Consider the following 16,772-nt stretch of genomic DNA (forward strand, 5'->3'; position numbering starts at 1 on the left):
AAGTGCTGAGACTACAGGTGTGCGTCACCCTGCCCCTCTGGCTGCCTCTTCTAAGTCTCCCTCACTGCCCTGAAGCCCCAAGCCTCCCGGTTCTGTCCTTGTCCTCTTCTCTCTTGCCGGCTCTTACCATTCCACCCTTCTCCGGGGCTTCTGCCCAGAGTCCACTCCTGAGCCCAGACCCACAGTTCTCCTGGCCTCTGGACATCTGCCTCGGATGTCTCAAGCATCTTGGACTCCACGTATGCCCAGAGCTGACCAAAGCACTCGCTGATCACCCCTCTGCCCCGCAGACCAGAAAGGCTCATCCTCTGGACTCCCACCGTGCATGTCTCCCCTCACAGATGGTGCTGATGGTTCCCCCTTCCTGCCTCCTCCATCTGCCCTGAGCAGGGGCTGGCTTGTTCTGTTTGTTTGCTGAGGCCTCCCCAGCACCCAGCGCAGTGCCTGGTACACAGTGAGTACTCAATAAACAAACTGAACAGGCCAGGTGCGGTGGCTCATGCCTGTAATCCCAGCACTTTGGGAGGGAGGCAGGTGGATCACCTGAGGTCGGGAGTTTGAGACCAGCCTGACCAACATGGAGAAACCCCATCTCTACTAAAAATACAAATAAAATTAGCTGGGCGTGGTGGTGCATGCCTGTAATCCCAGCTATTCAGAAGGCTGAGGCAGGAGAATCACTTGAACCTGGGAGGCGGAGGTTGCAGTGAGCCAAGATCCCGCCATTGCACTCCAGCCTGGGCAATAAGAGTGAAACTACGTCTCAAAAAAAAAAAAAAAAAAACTGAACAAATAACTGTACAGCTTCAGCCACTGCCTCCAGCTTCTGAATCTGCTCTCCTCTGCTACACCCGGGGGCCTGCCCTCCAGGGTCTCTAAGCTCTGGTGGGGGGCAGTCCCATGGTCCTGCCTCACAGCTCTCCCACACTCAGATGCGTGCTTCTTGCAGGAGATTCAGATTTCAGGAGGCCACCGGCCCCTTGCACCTGCCCCCTGGAGGCTTAGTGTCGCTCTTTTGGTTTCAGTGATTTCTGCCTGCAGGGGACAGAGTGTGACTAGGTCATGGACACCCTTGGGAAGAGCATTTTGAATAGGAGGAAAGAGAAGCAGAACCAGGCATTGGAGGGCCCCGCCTGTCGGGCCCTAAAGATCCATGGTGATGCCTCTCAGTGCAGCATCCTGATGTGTTTGTGTCCCATGATGAGGCTGTAAGCCCTAGAGAGTGAGGATGGCCTCAGCTTCTCCTCTATGACTGGTGCCCTATGGCAGTGGTTCTCAACACAGGGCACTCCTCCACCCTCACCCCTAAGATTGCCAGAAAAATGCAGGCCACCCAGTGAAATCTTAGAATCAGATAAATAAGTACTTTTTCAGTATAAGTATGTTCTCTACTCAATATGTCATTTGGGGCATCCTTATACTGAAAAGTTATTTGTAGGAACATTCATTCTGTTTTATAGAATGAGGTGTTGTCCAATCCTAGAAAAAAAATTTGTTATATGTATGAAATACAAATTCAAATTTAACTGGGTGGCTTGAATTTTTATTAGCTAAGTCTGGCAACCCTATCCCTGGGTGACATTTGGCAATGTGTGGAGACACTTTTGGTTGTCAAACTGTAGGGGGGTGCAGGGTGCTACTGACATTTAGTGAGAGAGGGGAAGGATGCTACTAAACATCCTGTAGGGCATAGGATACCCCCGCCACAACAAAGAATTCTCCAGACCAAAATGTCAATGGGTACTAGTGCACCCAGAACTCTCCACCTCATACCCTTGACGCACCTGCCTTCCTACCCCCAAGCCATTGTGGCAAGAGACTCATAGACTTACCACAGATGTTGGCTGGGCATGGTGGCTCATGCCTGTAATCCCAGCACTTTAGCAGGCCGAGGCAGGAGGATCACTTGAGGTCAGGAGTTCGAGACCAGCCTGGCCAAAATAATAAAACCCCATCTCTACTAAAAAATACCAAAAAAATTAACTGAGCGTGGTGAGGGGTCCTTTCTGGACCAGCTCCTGCAGCCTGGTCCCCATGCCCATGCAGAGGTAGCTGCTGCTGCTGAGCTGATGTTGAGCATGGTAGGGACAGAGCTCTACCTTCTGCTTAGAACTGACACTGGAAAATGGGATCCTGTGGTCATGGGGGCAGTGTATTCTACTAGATACTGCTAAGTTGCTTTAAAATTAGCGGTATCAGCTGGGCACGGTGGCTCACACCTGTAATCCCAGCACTTTGGGAGGCTGAGGCCAGCGGACCATGAGGTCAGGAGTTCGAGACCAGCCTGGCCAATATGGTGAAACCCCATCTCTACTAAAAATACAAAAATTAGTCGGGTGTGGTGGTGAGCGCCTATAGTCCCAGCTACTTGGGAGGCTAAGGTAGAAGAATTGCTTGAATTCAGGAGGCAGAGGTTGCACTAAGCCTAGATCACACCACTGCACTCCAGCCCGGGTGACAGAGCAAGACCCTGTCTCAAAAAAAAAAAAAAAAAAAAAAAAAATTAGCTATACCATTATACTCTACCACCAGCAAGGTATGGCAGGACTGACACCAGGCTTTCAAATGCTGGCCAATCTGACACGCGAAAAGTAGCATCTTATTGTTTTAATTTGCATTTCCCTTACAATGGTAGAGATCGAATATCTTTGGATGTTCATTTTTATTTTTATTTTATTTTATTTTATTTATTTTTGGTGAGACAGAGATTTACTCTTGTTGCCCAGGCTGGAATGCAATGGCGTGATCTCGGCTTACCGCATCCCCGGCCTCCCAGGTTCAAGCGATTCTCCTGCTTCAGCCTCCCAAGTAGCTGGGATTACAGGCATGTGCCACCACGCCCAGCTAATTTTGTATTTTCAGTAGAGATGGAGTTTTACCATGTTGCCCAGGCTGATTTTGAACTCCTGACCTCAGGTGATCTGCCCACCTCGGACTCCCAAAGTGCTGGGATTACAGGCATAAGCCACTGTGCCCGGCCTTATTTTTTATTTTTTATGTTTTTAAAATTTATTAACTCATATACGTGCACATCATACAACAGTCAAAAAGCATCAGTGAGCCAGGAACGGTGGTTCATGCCTGTAATATCAGCACTTTGGGAGGCTGAGGTAGGAGGATTGCTTGAGCTCAGGAGTTCAAGACCAGCCTGGGAAACATAATAAGCTCTCATCTTTACTTAAAAATTTTTTTTAATTAGCCAGATGTGGTGGCACATGCCTGTAGTCCAGCTACTTGAGAGGCTGAGGTGGGAGGATCACTTGAGCCCAGGAGGTCAAGGCTGCAGTGATCTGTGATTGCACCAGTGCACTCTAGACTGAGCAACAGAGCCAGACCCTGTCTCAAAAAAAAAAAAAAAAAAGTCAGTAAAAAGTAAATCTCCTTTCTATAGATCTGAAGCCAGCTCCCATTCAAAGACCGTGTCTCAAAGAAGTTTCTGGTGTTTCCTTCCAGAGATATTCAATGCATATATAAGCACTTGGATATACGGGCTTTCCTTTTGGTTTTTAAACAAATTGTTGGCCAGGCATGGTGGCTCATGCCTGTAATCTCAGCATTTTGGGAGGCCGAGGCGGGCAGACCACTTGAGGTCAGGAGTTCAAGACCAGCCTGGCCAACATGTTGAAACCCCATCTCTGCTAAAAATGCAAAAATTAGCCAGCCATGGTGGTGGGCACCTGTAATCCCAGCTACTCAGGAAGCTGAGGCATGAGAATCACTTGAACCCGAGAGGTGGAAGTTGCAGTGAGCGAAGATCATGCCACTGCATTCCAGCCCGGGCAACAGAACAAGACTCCGAGACTCCGTCTCAAAAAATAAACTAAACTAAACAAATTGTAACATTTTCCACACTGTTCTGCACTTTTCTCTTCTTTTTTTTTTTTTTTTTATGATACAGGTTCTTACTCTGTCGTCCAGACTGGAATGCAGTGATCTCGGGTCACTGCAGCCACAACCTCCTGGGTTCAATCAATCCTCCTGCCTCAGCCCCCCAAGTAGATGGAACTATAGGCATGCACCACCACACCTGGCTAATTTTTTTTTTTCTATTTTTTGTAAAGATGGGTTTTTGCCCCATTGCCCAGGCTGGTCTCGAACTCCTGGGCTCATATGATCCTCCCGAAAGTGCTAGGATTACAGGCATGAGCCACTGCACCTGGAATTTTTTTAAATCCTGGAAAATGGCTTATCCCAATACACATAGAGGTATCTCATTATTGTACATGATTCATAGTATCCCATCTGATGGCCACAGTACAATTTTGAACAGTTCCCTAGTGTTGGACATTTTGGTGGCTTCCAATATTTTGCTATAGTGAATATTTTTGTGCATATACAATATCTCACCTATAGGAATGTATTTGCAGGATAATTTCCTAGAAGCACTAGAAGCGCAACTGCTGGGTCAAAGGGCAAGTGTATTTAAAATGTTTAAGGTTATTACCAAGTTGCCTTTCACATCAATTCACTGTTTATGCTATCTTTTTTTAAATTCAGAGAAAAATGTGACACAGTCATTGTCTTTGATAATAAGAAACCACCATTTATGAAGCATCTACTGTGTATCAGGAACTTTACACATATTGCCAAAAACACTCAGGACCCCTCTGAGGCACAATGAATTAAGTATTTTGTTTGAGGCACCCACAAAGGAGGTGGCAGAACCAGAAACCAAGCCACAGTCTGTCGGGATCCTCAGCTTGGGTCTGGGCTTGCTCCTTGTCATCATGCAGAAGCTGACACCCTGGTATGAGGAACTAGATTCCAGCATAACTCACAGTGATGTCACATGACAGGTGTCTGCATGGAGGCCTGAACCAAGAGCTGGAACACAGACCCAGAGAACAGGGCAGGTCGGGTGGCGGTGGGGTGGCTGAAGGGGCTTCATAGAGGCAAGAGCCTTGAAGGTGAGGCCTAAGGGTTGAGGGAACAGATTTTGCTGGCGAAAAGTAGACAAGGCTGCTCAGGGGAGAGGGATCCACAAAGACATAGAGGCCTGAAAATCAACTGGGGAACAAAGAGCTGGTGTGCACAGAGCAGAGGTTGGTCTGGGGCTGAGGCTGGAAAGGTGGGGTGCAGGCAGGGGGTGAAGAACCCCTTGCAGGCCGCTCTGTGGAGCTTGGGCCTTCCAGTGGGAGGCTGCTCATCTGGGAGGCTGGACAGGGCACATGGCATGGGGTGGAGCTCAGACTCTGGAGCTAATCTTACCTCCACCCCTTCCTGGCTCTGTGCGCTGTCTCCTCCTCTGTGAAACAGAGAATCTAATTCATAACATTGTGGGAATTAAACGTGTTAAAACACGTTTAAAAAATAAAAAACACCGGCTGGGCGTGGTGGCTCACGCTTGTAATCCCAGCACTTTGGGAGGCCGAGATGGGCAGGACGGGTGGATCACGAGGTCAGGAGGTGAAGACCATTCTGGCTAACACGGTGAAACCCTGTCTCTACTAAAAATACCAAAAAAGTTAGCCAGGCGTGGTGGCGGGCGCCTGTAGTCCCAGTTACTCAGGAGGCTGAGGCAGGAGAATGGCTTGAACCCGGAGGGCAGAGCTTGCAGTGAGCCGAGATTGCGCCACTGCACTCCAGCCTGGGCGACAGAGCGAGATTCCGTCTCAAAATAAATAAATAAATAAATAACACCTGACACTTCACAAGCACTCAAGAAGTGGTAGCCATTTATTAGCCAACAATTGAATTGTTTTAAAAAGTTGTTTTTTTAAATGGATAACCTCTTTTTTTTAGGTTGTTAAGAAAAGTCTTAGTTGGCAGAGCATTGGTTCCATTTGGCAGGAGATGACGGGAGGTGATATCATAACAGCCCAGTCCAGGCACCACTGACAAGGGTTTTGATCAGAGCGATGTCAGGTCCATCTCTGGGCAGCACAGCTGCCGAGAGAGCTCTCAGTAGTTTATATGTGTTGCCAAACAATAATTGTCCTAAAGTGTTGAAATACTGTTACGCAAATGCAGATTTTAGAAAGTTAGCATTTATTTAGCTCTTACTATTATAATTAAAGTATCTAATCCTCACACCAACCTTATTGGACAAGTACTTTTATTATCCCCATTCTACAGATGACAAAACTGAGGTCCAAAGAGAGCTTTAGGCCATTTTCCCAAGGCTACACAACTAGGGTCCACACCAGGCTTTGTGAGTCCAGAGCTTGTTCTCATCTCTTTTTTTGTTTTTTGGTTTTTGGTTTTTATTAGAGACAAAGTCTCACTCTGTTTCCCAGGCTGGAGTGCAGTGGCACGATCTTGGCTCACGGCAACCTCCACCGCCTGGGTTCAAGTGATTCTCCTACCTCAGCCTCCCAAGCAGCTGGGATTACGGGCGTGCACCACCACGCCTGGCTAATTTTTGTATTTTTAGTAAAGATGGGGTTTCACTATGATGGCCAAGCTGGTCTTGAACTCCTGACCTCAAGTGACCCTCCCACCTCGGCCTCCCAAAGTGCTGGGATTACAGGCGTGAGCCCCCATGCCCAGTGCTCTCACCTCTTTTTGGATCTGCCTTTCCAGTGGGAAACTGAATCAAGAATCCAGTTGGTGGTGGTGGTGGTGGTGCCTTCCCAACACTGTGGTCTTTGAAGTTGAGCTATCTAAACTCTCCAACCTCCTGAATCCTGAATAGCTCTATTCTCAGACCAGAGGGGAACAGAGAGACAGGGGTAGCCACACAAGTTTCCTAATTTAGGGCATGGCAAGCTAAGCTGCATTTGTTATTTTATTATATATTTTAATTTTTTTGAGACAGGGTCTTGCTCTGTTGCCTAGGTTGGAGTGCAGTGGTGTGATCATAGCTCACTGTAACCTCAAACTCCTGGGCTCAAGTGATTTCCCTGCCTCAGCCTCCCCAGTAGGTGGGGCCACAGGTGCTATATATATATATATATATATATATATATATATATATATATATATATTTAAATATAATTTAGAGACAAGATGTCACTATGTTGCCCAGGCCTGTCTCAAATGATCCCCACCGCCTCAGCCTGTCAAAATGTTAGGATTACAGGCATGAGCCACAACCCCAGGCCCATGCATGGCTAATTTTAAAATTGTTTTGTAGAGACGGGGGTCTCACTATATTACACAGGCTGGTCTCAAACTGCTAGGTTCAAGTGATGCTCCCACCTCAGCCTCTAGAGTAGCTGGGACTACAGACATGAGCCACCATACCCGGCTGAAGCTGTGTTTTAGAAAGTAGCTCTGATGTAGCAAGGAGGAGGCCTGAGGGGTGAAGAGAGAGACAGCAAGCGTCCAGGAAGTGTGTGGGGGAGGCGTTGGCTGGCAGGGCTGTGGGCAGGGCCAGGAGAAACCCTGAGCCTAGCCATCTCGCAGGGATGCTCTGAAATCCTCCTAAGCCCTTGTCCCGCAGCAGGTACTTACCTGACTAAAATCATCAATAGCCACAAGTGGCTACTGAGCCCTTGAAATGTGACTAGTCGAAATCGAGAAGGGCAAGAAACAAAAAACATCAGATTTCAAAGACTTAGTATCAAAAAAAGAATGTAGGGTGTCTGAATGATTTTTAGATTAATGGCATGTTGAAATGAGAACATTTTTGGATATATGGGGTTAGATTGAAATACCATTACAATTCAAGTCACCTGTTCCATTCTTTTTTTTTTGAGACAGAGTTTTGCTCTTGTTGCCCAGGCTGGAGTGCAATGCGTGATCTCCGCTCACTGCAACCTCCATCTCCCAGGTTCAAGCAATTCTCCTGCCTCAGCCTCCCGAGCAGCTGAGATTACAGGTGTCCACCACCATGCCCGTCTAATTCTTGTATTTTTAGTAGAGAAGGGGTTTCACCATGTTGGTCAGGCTGGTCTTGAACTCCTGACCTCAGGTGATCCAACCGCCTCAGCCTCCCAAAGTGCTGGGATTACACCGTGAGCCAATGCGCCCGGCCCCTGTTTCATTATTTTTTTCTATGATTCTCTTTTTGAAATTGAGTCTCGCTCTGTTGCCCAGGCTGGAGTGCAGTGGTGCGATCTCGGCTCACTGCAACCTCCACCTCCCGAGTTCAAGCTATTCTACTGCCTCGACCTCCCAAGTAGCTGGGACTATGGGCGTGCACCACCACGCCCGGCTAATTTTTGTATTTTTAGTAGAGGCGGAGTTTCACCATGTTGCCCCGGCCAGTCTCGAACTCCTGACCTCAAGTGATCCTTCGCCTCTGCCTCCCAAAGTGCTGGGATTACAGGCGTGAACCACCGGGCCAGGCCTACTTTACTTTTTTTTTTTTTTTTTTTTAAGTGGCTACTAGAAAAATTGAAATTACGCCTATGGCTCACGATGGACAGAGCCACACTTCCCTCCTGGGAACCTGTCTTCCTTACCTTTCACAGAAGCTGGGTGCTCGGGGGCGAAGGCTCGGCATCAGAGGCGTCCTCCTGGGGCCAGGCTCTTTCTGGGTTCGCCCCTGCTGCGGAACCACAGCGCGGCTCCTGCAACCCGCGGGCTCTGCTGTGCTCTGCCGTCCCCTAGCGGCGCCTCTTCCAAGCTGCCCTCCCGCTCTTCAGCGACATCCCATCTTCGTTGATGTGACTGGGCTGGACTCCGTATCCTGAAGCATTTTGGGGTCCCAAGGCGTTCATTCCACTACCCACCATCCTGTGTTGATTTTAGTTGAAAGCCACTTAATATAAAGAATTTAAGGAAAAAATTAGAGTTTAAGGCATGTCCTTGTCCCAGGTCTCAACATAACGAAAATGTCTTAGGTATCTCTTCTCTGATTGTGGCTTCTGGTTGGTGAAGAGTTATCAATGATGTCTGGAAAGCAATATTGCGCCTACTCCATTAAACTCCAGGATGTTAATAAGTAATTTGATTTATGGGACTAGATATTTGGTCTTGGAAGGCAGTTTCCTGATTTTGGTAAAACAGGTTAGTATAGAGATCAGTTAAACTGTACCCTGAGGATTACGGGGCAATAATGTATATAAAGTACTTACAACAGTGCCTAGTACATTATGAACTCTCAACAAAAGTAGCTATTGATAGATGAATTGATTTTTTAATATATATATGTATATATATAAACAAAAATCAGGCTGGATGTGGTGGCTCACGCCTATAGTCACAGCACTTTGGGAAGCCGAGGCAGGCGGATCACCTGAGCTCAGGAGTTCTAGACCAGCCTGGCCAACATGACAAAACCCTGTCTCTACTAAAAATACAAAAATTAGCCAGGCATGGTGCACACCTGTAATCCCAGCTACTCTGGAGGCTGAGGCAGGAGCGTCGCTTGAACCAGGGAGGCAGAGGTTGCAGTTAGCCGAGATCACGCCACTGCACTCTGGCCTGGGTGACAGAGTGAGACTCTGTCTCAAAAATAAATAAATAAATAAATAGTATAAACAATAATTGTAGGTTTGGGGAGTGTTACTTGCCCCTGCATGCATACTAGAGTCCTGGCTCAGAACCTTTTTGACGAGTAAACAAAGGGAGTGGAAAGAAACGAAATTTCCTTTTTTTTTTTTTGAGCTGGAGTCTCACTCCGTTGCCCAGGCTGGAGTGCAGTGGCACAATCTCAGCTCACTGCAAACTCTGCCTCCCAGGCTCAAGTGATTCTCCTGCCTCAGCCTCCTGAGTAGCTGGGATTACAGGTGTACACCATCACACCTGGCTAATTTTTGTATTTTTAGTAGAGACGGGGTTTCACCATGTTGGCCAGGCTGGTCTCGAACTCCTGACCTCAGGTGATCCACCCGCCTTGGCCTCCCAAATGCTGGGATTACAGGCGTGAGTCACCGTGCCCGGCCAGGAAGTAAATTTCAATGGGTCACTGGGCTGGGAAAACATCCCGCTGGTCAGGCTCTTCCTGGAAAATTACCCAGTGAGACCAAACCGAAGTCAACTCGGCCACCCTGGGCAAGGGGAGCGAGTGGGGAAGAGGTCATGGATCAACTCCACAGAGAACTCTGGATTTTCCGGAGTGCATGAAGACATTCCCCGGGTTGTGCGGAATGGAAATATAAATTCAAGAAGGAAATGAAACAATGAAAAATGTTCAACTGTTCAAGAAAAGCTTATTTGTGTACTTGTGTATTTTTAAAAGTGGATGATTATGGGTATCAAATCACTGTGGCATTTATATTCCCATGGATACATTTTCATAAGTGACTAACTGCTTTAAAGTGTTGACATTAGAATAGTGCTGGAAATTGGCCGGGCGCAGTGGCTCACGCCTATAATCCCAGCATTTTGGGAGGCTGAGGCGGGCGGATCGTGAGGTCAGGAGGTCAAGATCATCCTAGCTAACATGGTGAAACCCCGTCTCTATTAAAAATACAAATACTAGCCAGGCATGGTGGCGGGTGCCTGTAGTCCCAGCTACTCGGGAGGCTGAGGCAGGAGAATAGCGTGAACCCGGGAGGCGGAGCTTGCAGTGAGCCAAGATCGCACCACTACTCTCCAGCCTGGGCGACAGAGCAAGACTCCGTCTCAAAAAAAAAAGAATAGTGCTGGAAATTATAGACTTTGCAAGTTTATTTAAACTTACCGCGAAAAGTTCTGCCTATGTCAAGTTTCTACGTAACTTTTTAAAATTTTATTTATTTATTTTGAGATGGGGTCTCACTTTGCCACCCAAGCCAGAGTGCAGTGGTGCCATCTCGGCTCACTGCAACCTCCGCCTTTCAGGTTCAAGCGATTCTCCTGCCTCAGCCTCCTGAGTAGCTGGAATTACAGGCACATGCCACCACACCTGGCTAATTTTTGTATTTTTAGTAGAGATAGGGTTTCACCATGTTGGCCAAGCTGGTCTGGAACTCCTGACCTCAAGTGATCCACCCACCTTGGCCTCCCCAAGTGCTGGGATTATAGGCATGAGCCACCGCACCCTGCCCAAAGTTCTGCATATAACTTTAAACACACAAAAAGAAAAACACATCCTTCAAATTCTTGGAGGGGGAATGTGAGCACACTCTGAATCCCAGGGCTCAGGCTGTATACCTGGGAGTGGTTCGTCTGGGTTGTAGGACTGCAGGATCAACATTCCTTAAGGATATACCAGACTCCACAAAGCAGCTGTGCTGCTGTATTTCCCCCCAGCAGGCTTGGCAAGACCCATTGTTCCACATCCCCACGAAGGGGTAAAAGACACGCCATCCCGAAATATGCCAGATTGGTATATTGATTATTGCAAGATGAAAACACTGGAGAAATTGTAGTTTCTGAAAGGGTGAGCTGACCTGTCTCTTGCTACATGAAGCAAGCAATAAAGATTCCTCTGGGAGGAGTCCCTTCTCCATACCAGACAGAGAAAATAACCATTATCACCAGAGACTGGGAATTGGAGGTCACCATGGACCTGAATAAACATACTTAACAATAACCTTTATCTTCCACTTGGTTCACAGCTCCCCACTACCATGTATCTCCTAGTGACTTCCCTAGAAAATCTACTGCCCCATAGCCAGATTTTCTTGGTCCTGTCATTTCTTCTCAAATGTATCACTCTATCTAAAAAGTATAAAAGTTTCTTGCTTTGGCCACTTCTTCATGCTTCACCCTCTAATGAAGATCCCCATATACATGTAAAATTAATTAAATTTGTATACTTTTCTCTTGTTAATCTGCCTGTTTTTGATTTCGTTTCTAGATCCAGCGGAAGAGCTCACTAAGAGCTAACAGAAGGGGTTAGAGGTGATCTCTGGCTCCCCGACACTCCCCAAGCTTGATGACTGGGTGAGGTCTTGCAGCATTCGTGAGGCAAACACATCCATCATCTCTTTAGGGAAGTCCAAACTAAGCAGAGGTTACTTGGAGCCAGGACCTCAGACTCCCAAGCCTGGTGAGTCAGGTTTTGGGGTTTTTGTATGTGTGTGTCTTGCTTTTTGTGTTTTTTTTAGAGACAGGGTCTTGCTCTGTTGCCCAGGCTGAAGTGCAGTGGTACAACCTTGGCTCACTGCATCCTCAAACTCCTGGGCTCAAGCAATCTCCCCACCTCAGCCTCCTGAGTAGCTGGGACTACAGGCATGGGCCACCATGCCTGACTAATTTTTATTATTATTATTTTTTTTAGAGGTAGGATCTCACTATGTTGCCCAAGCTAGTCTTGAACTCCTGGCCTCGAGCCATCCTCCTGCCTTGACCTCCCAAAGTTCTGGGATTATAGGTGTGAGCCACCGTGCCTGGCCAAGAGTCAAGGTCTGAACGAGATTAGATGGTTCTAATAGCTTCTCTTTAAGAAAGCCCTCAGCACTCACCCCTAAGTTAAAGCTCTCTCTTCCCTGTCTTACCTGGTTCCTGTCCCTCCCTAGTCAACTTGGCTGCCTGCCAGTCCTTGGCTCTTCCCCTCCCCACTTGCCTCCAAGCTAACCAGCTGTCTGTTCACACAGCCTTATTCTGGGTAGGAAGCTGGGAAGTTGGTAGCATTGGCTTGTTAGTCTCTTGTTCCTGTCCTGCAGCTACCTTAGTGGAGTCACACAGTATATTCAGACCCATATGTGTGGATTTCACTAGTCAAATCCTGGGAAGCCAGCCTCCTGCCTGTTGTTTCTGTGGGGCATGCCCACCCCCCACTATGTACTGTTCTCCATGCTCAGGCCTTTGAATGGAGTTTGAATGGGGTTACCAATGGTGTCCACTTGGCTGGGGGCCAGGTTTGTAATGGCGATAGGATGCGGAGAGCAGCAGCCCCAACCCTTTCTGGGAAACAAATTGACCACATTGCTGTAGTTGGTTGTTATGACCACCAGAGGGCGCAGTATGCACGTTTTGGGAGAGCCAGTTTAGCAGGGTGGCATTTTAAACCTAAAATTAAGTGATAGCAAAGACGGAACTGATGATGAAAAAAAAATGAAAATAAAATTAAACTGGATAAACCTACTGCCTCTGGGTATTCCAACTGTGTTCCCTGTCTTCAACCTGGGCTCAGTAACAGCGCTTCAAGAAGGGTCCAGCTGGTCTTTCTTACTGCCTAACCACTGAAACTGCCCTCCCGCTCCTGGCCCTTTTTGGCCCTGGGAAGGCCCTTGCAGCTGTCCTTGGGCCCCATCTCTCTAGAACAGATGCTGGTCCCATGCCCCTGCATGACGCCTGATGGGGTTGGGACATCCTTGGCCTTTCTGTTCCAGCAGTCTGATCTCTGGCCGACTTCTTCCCACATTTTTCCTTTGAAGGAGCTTTCTCTGTCCTCTACGTCGTGGTAGTATGGTCCTTTTGCCTGTAACGAAATAGCGCCTGCTGTGTGTAAGAACGAAAGGCTCTGGTGTCTTGTGGTCTTCCGCTAAGAGCAGAGATGTGAGCCACGTGTTTGTGTTGGGTAGCACCTGTTGAAACTGACTCGCTAAACAAAAACACTGAATATTAATGTAAACCTAAATGCTAAATTGTTTGTCTGCATTAAAAGCAATGATAAGCCGGGCGCGGTGGCTCAAGCCTGTAATCCCAGCACTTTGGGAGGCCGAGGCGGGCGGATCACGAGGTCAGGAGATCGAGACCCTCCTGGCTAACACGGTGGAACCGCGTCTCTACTAAAAAAAAAAAAAAAAAAAAAAAAAAAAATTTGTCGGGCGTGGTGGCGGGCGCCTGTAGTCCCAGCTACTCAGGAGGCTGAGGCAGGAGAATGGCGTGAACCCGGGAGGCGGAGCTTGCAGTGAGCCGAGATCGCGCCACTGCACTCCAGCCTGGGCGACAGAACAAGACTCCGTCTCAAAAAAATAAATAAATAAATAAAAATAAAATAAAATAAAAGCAATGATAACCCATTCCATCTAAGAAGGATTTTCCATGTGCTAAGCACTAAGCTAAATGCTTTACAGATACCACTTAATTCAATCATAGAAATTCTATGAAATTAATGATAATTCCTCCATGTTATGGATGAAGACTCTTAGACTCAGAAAGGTTAAGTGACTTGCCTGAGATCACAAAGCTCGTAGGTGGCAGTACTGGGGTAGGAAATAGACTGAGCTGGCTTCCAGTTTGCCCTCTGTTTGCCTCCACCTGAGCTGCCCACTCTCTTTCCACCCTCCAGGCATGGCGCCAGCGTCCCTCACCGCCCGGTGTATTGTGGCGGCCCCATTAGTGTGATATTGCAGGTGCACATTGACTCCTCACAGTGGGTATCGACACCTAGGGAGAGATCCGGAAACTTGTCCCCCCGTAGTTTACACTGCCTTACCAGAACAGTGTCATTTTTATTTTCCTGGGTCTTTTTTCTTTTTTCAGAAAGGAGTCTCGCTCTGTCACCCAGACTGGAGTCTCGCTCTGTCACCCAGACTGGAGTGCAGTGGCACAATCTCAGCTCGCTGCAACCTCCACCTCCTGGCTTCAAGTGATCCTCCTGCCTCAGGCTCCTGAATAGCTGGGATTACAGGCACGCACCACCACGTCCAACTAATTTTTGTTAGTAGAGATGAGGTTTCACCATGTTGGCCAGGCTGTCCTCAAACTCTTGACCTCAAGTGATGTGCCTGCCTTGGCCTCCCAAATTCTGGGATTACAGGCGTGAGCCACCATCTCCAGCCTTTCCTGGGTAACTTTTATTTCCTTCTTTGTTCTTTTCAATATTTTTAAATGCAAGCATTTTATTGTTTAAATCAGAAAACTATTTTCATAATTCAGGGGTGTTCTCTTGCTCCCAAAGTGTTCAACCCATTTATGCTGCCTGGTGTGTCCACTACTCTGGTAAACACCTGAGCCTCTTGTAAGCCTCCACTGAAGAACTGGAACTCTGTGACAGCTTTTCCAACAACCTGACTTCCCCAATGCCTTCTCACTGTAATGCCCCTTATGATGCCTATCACACTCATTTATCTATATCCCCACTCCCAGCTCTGAGCTCCTGGAAGGCAGCAGCGGAGTCAGATTCTTCAGTGACCCTAGGATCTGGCATCGGCACTAGTTCCAAACAAGAATAACTAATGCCAATTGAATATACCACATCACGGGTGCTTTACAATGTGCTAAGCACTTTGCCTGTATTAATTCATTTACTCTTACAACTATTCCAGGGTGTGGGTTTACTATTATTTTCATCACATTTTACAGATGAAGTAACTGATGCAGAGATAACGCACCTGAGGTCGCCTAGCTGGTAACTATAAAAACCCAGACCAGGAATGCGAGACCAGGCTGTTGGGCTCAAACATACACCACACTGAAGAGGTACTTGGTAATGCTTTGCTAAATGAAAAAACCTAGAGTTTCTCCAAAGTATCATTCAATCTGAAAAGTGTTTTGAATACAGCCGGGAGCAGTGGCCACACCTGTAATCACAACTATTTGGGAGGCTGAGGTATGAGGATGGCGTGAGGCCAGGAGTTTGAGAACAGCCTGGGCAACATAGCAAAACCCTGTCTCTAAAATAAATAAATAAATAAATAAATAAAATTGGTCAGGGGGAGTGTCTTGAATAGTCCCAAAGGCAGGAATTTACGCTTATTTTTTTGTGTGTCTTTTTCTTTCTTCCTTTTTGTGAAGAATGGGGTCTCGCTATATTGCCCAGGCAGGTCTCGAACTCCTGGGCTCAAGCTATCCTCCCACCTCTGCCTCCCTGAGAGCTGGGATTACAGGTGTGAGCCACCCCGCCCGGCTTCAAAGGCAGGAATTTAAATCCACATCCCAGCCCGTTGTGCGGATCCAGTGGCCACACAGCCAGTTTGTTCAGGAAAACCTGAACAAGGTTAAGTGGTTGCACTCACTGAGTTCACCTCTCCTCATTTACCAAACCATTTGGACCTCAGTTTATAGAAGAGAAAGAACACGTATATGTGGGTGAGGGGCTGTGGTGGTCTCACTTTCCGGGCCTCCAGGAGCTATCCTGAACTTCGCTTAATCTGCCTCTTCCATCCTTATAAAGCTGATCTTCTAGGTCAGGGTGGGGTCCCAGGAACTCACCTGGCTATGAAACTTAACTGTGAGTTTGCTATCAACTGTCTCTAAAAAAGAAAAAGCAAAAGGAATTGCCACAGTCACCCCAGTCTTCAACAACCACCACCCTGATCAGTCAGCAGCCATCAACATCAAGGCAAGATCTTCCACCAGCAAAAGGATGATGACTCACTGAAGTCTCAGATGATCATTAGCATTTTTTATCAATAAAGTATTTTTAATTAAGATATGTACATTTTGGTTTTAGACATAATGCTATTGCACACTTAATAGACTACAGTTAAGTGTGCAATGGTGCAAATATAACTTTTACATGCACTATAGTGTAAATATAACTTTGATATGCACTGGGAAACAAAACAAATTCATGTGACTCACTTTGTTGGGATGTGTCTGGAGCCAAACCTGCAACGTCTCTGAGGTATGCCTGTAGTTCTAAATGTTCTAGTAGCAAAAAGCAAAAAGAAACAGATGAACTTAATTGTAATAACATTTTATTTAACCCAATATATCTAAAGTGTTATTGTTTCAACATGTAATCAATATAAAATATTAATGAGACATTATATTCCTTTTTATATTTCCAAATCTGGTGTGTATTTTATACTTACAGCACTTTTCCATCCAGACTAGCCATTTTTACACGCTCAAAAGCCCCATGAGGTCAGTGGCTATGGTATAAGACAGTACAAATTTATAGTCTGAATAAGAGACTCTGAGTTTTTTTTTTTTTTTTTTTCCTGAGACGGAGTCTTGCTCTGTCGCCCAGGCTGTAGTGCAGTGGCATGATCTCGGCTCACTGCAACCTCCGCCTTCCAGGTTGAAGCAATTCTCCTGCCTCAGCCTCCTGAGTAGCTGAGATTACAGGTGTGTACCACCACACTCGGCTAATTTTGTATTTTTAGTAGAGATGGGGTTTC

Source organism: Pongo abelii, chromosome 9, assembly GCF_028885655.2.
Source record: "Pongo abelii isolate AG06213 chromosome 9, NHGRI_mPonAbe1-v2.0_pri, whole genome shotgun sequence".
NCBI lineage: Eukaryota > Metazoa > Chordata > Mammalia > Primates > Hominidae > Pongo > Pongo abelii.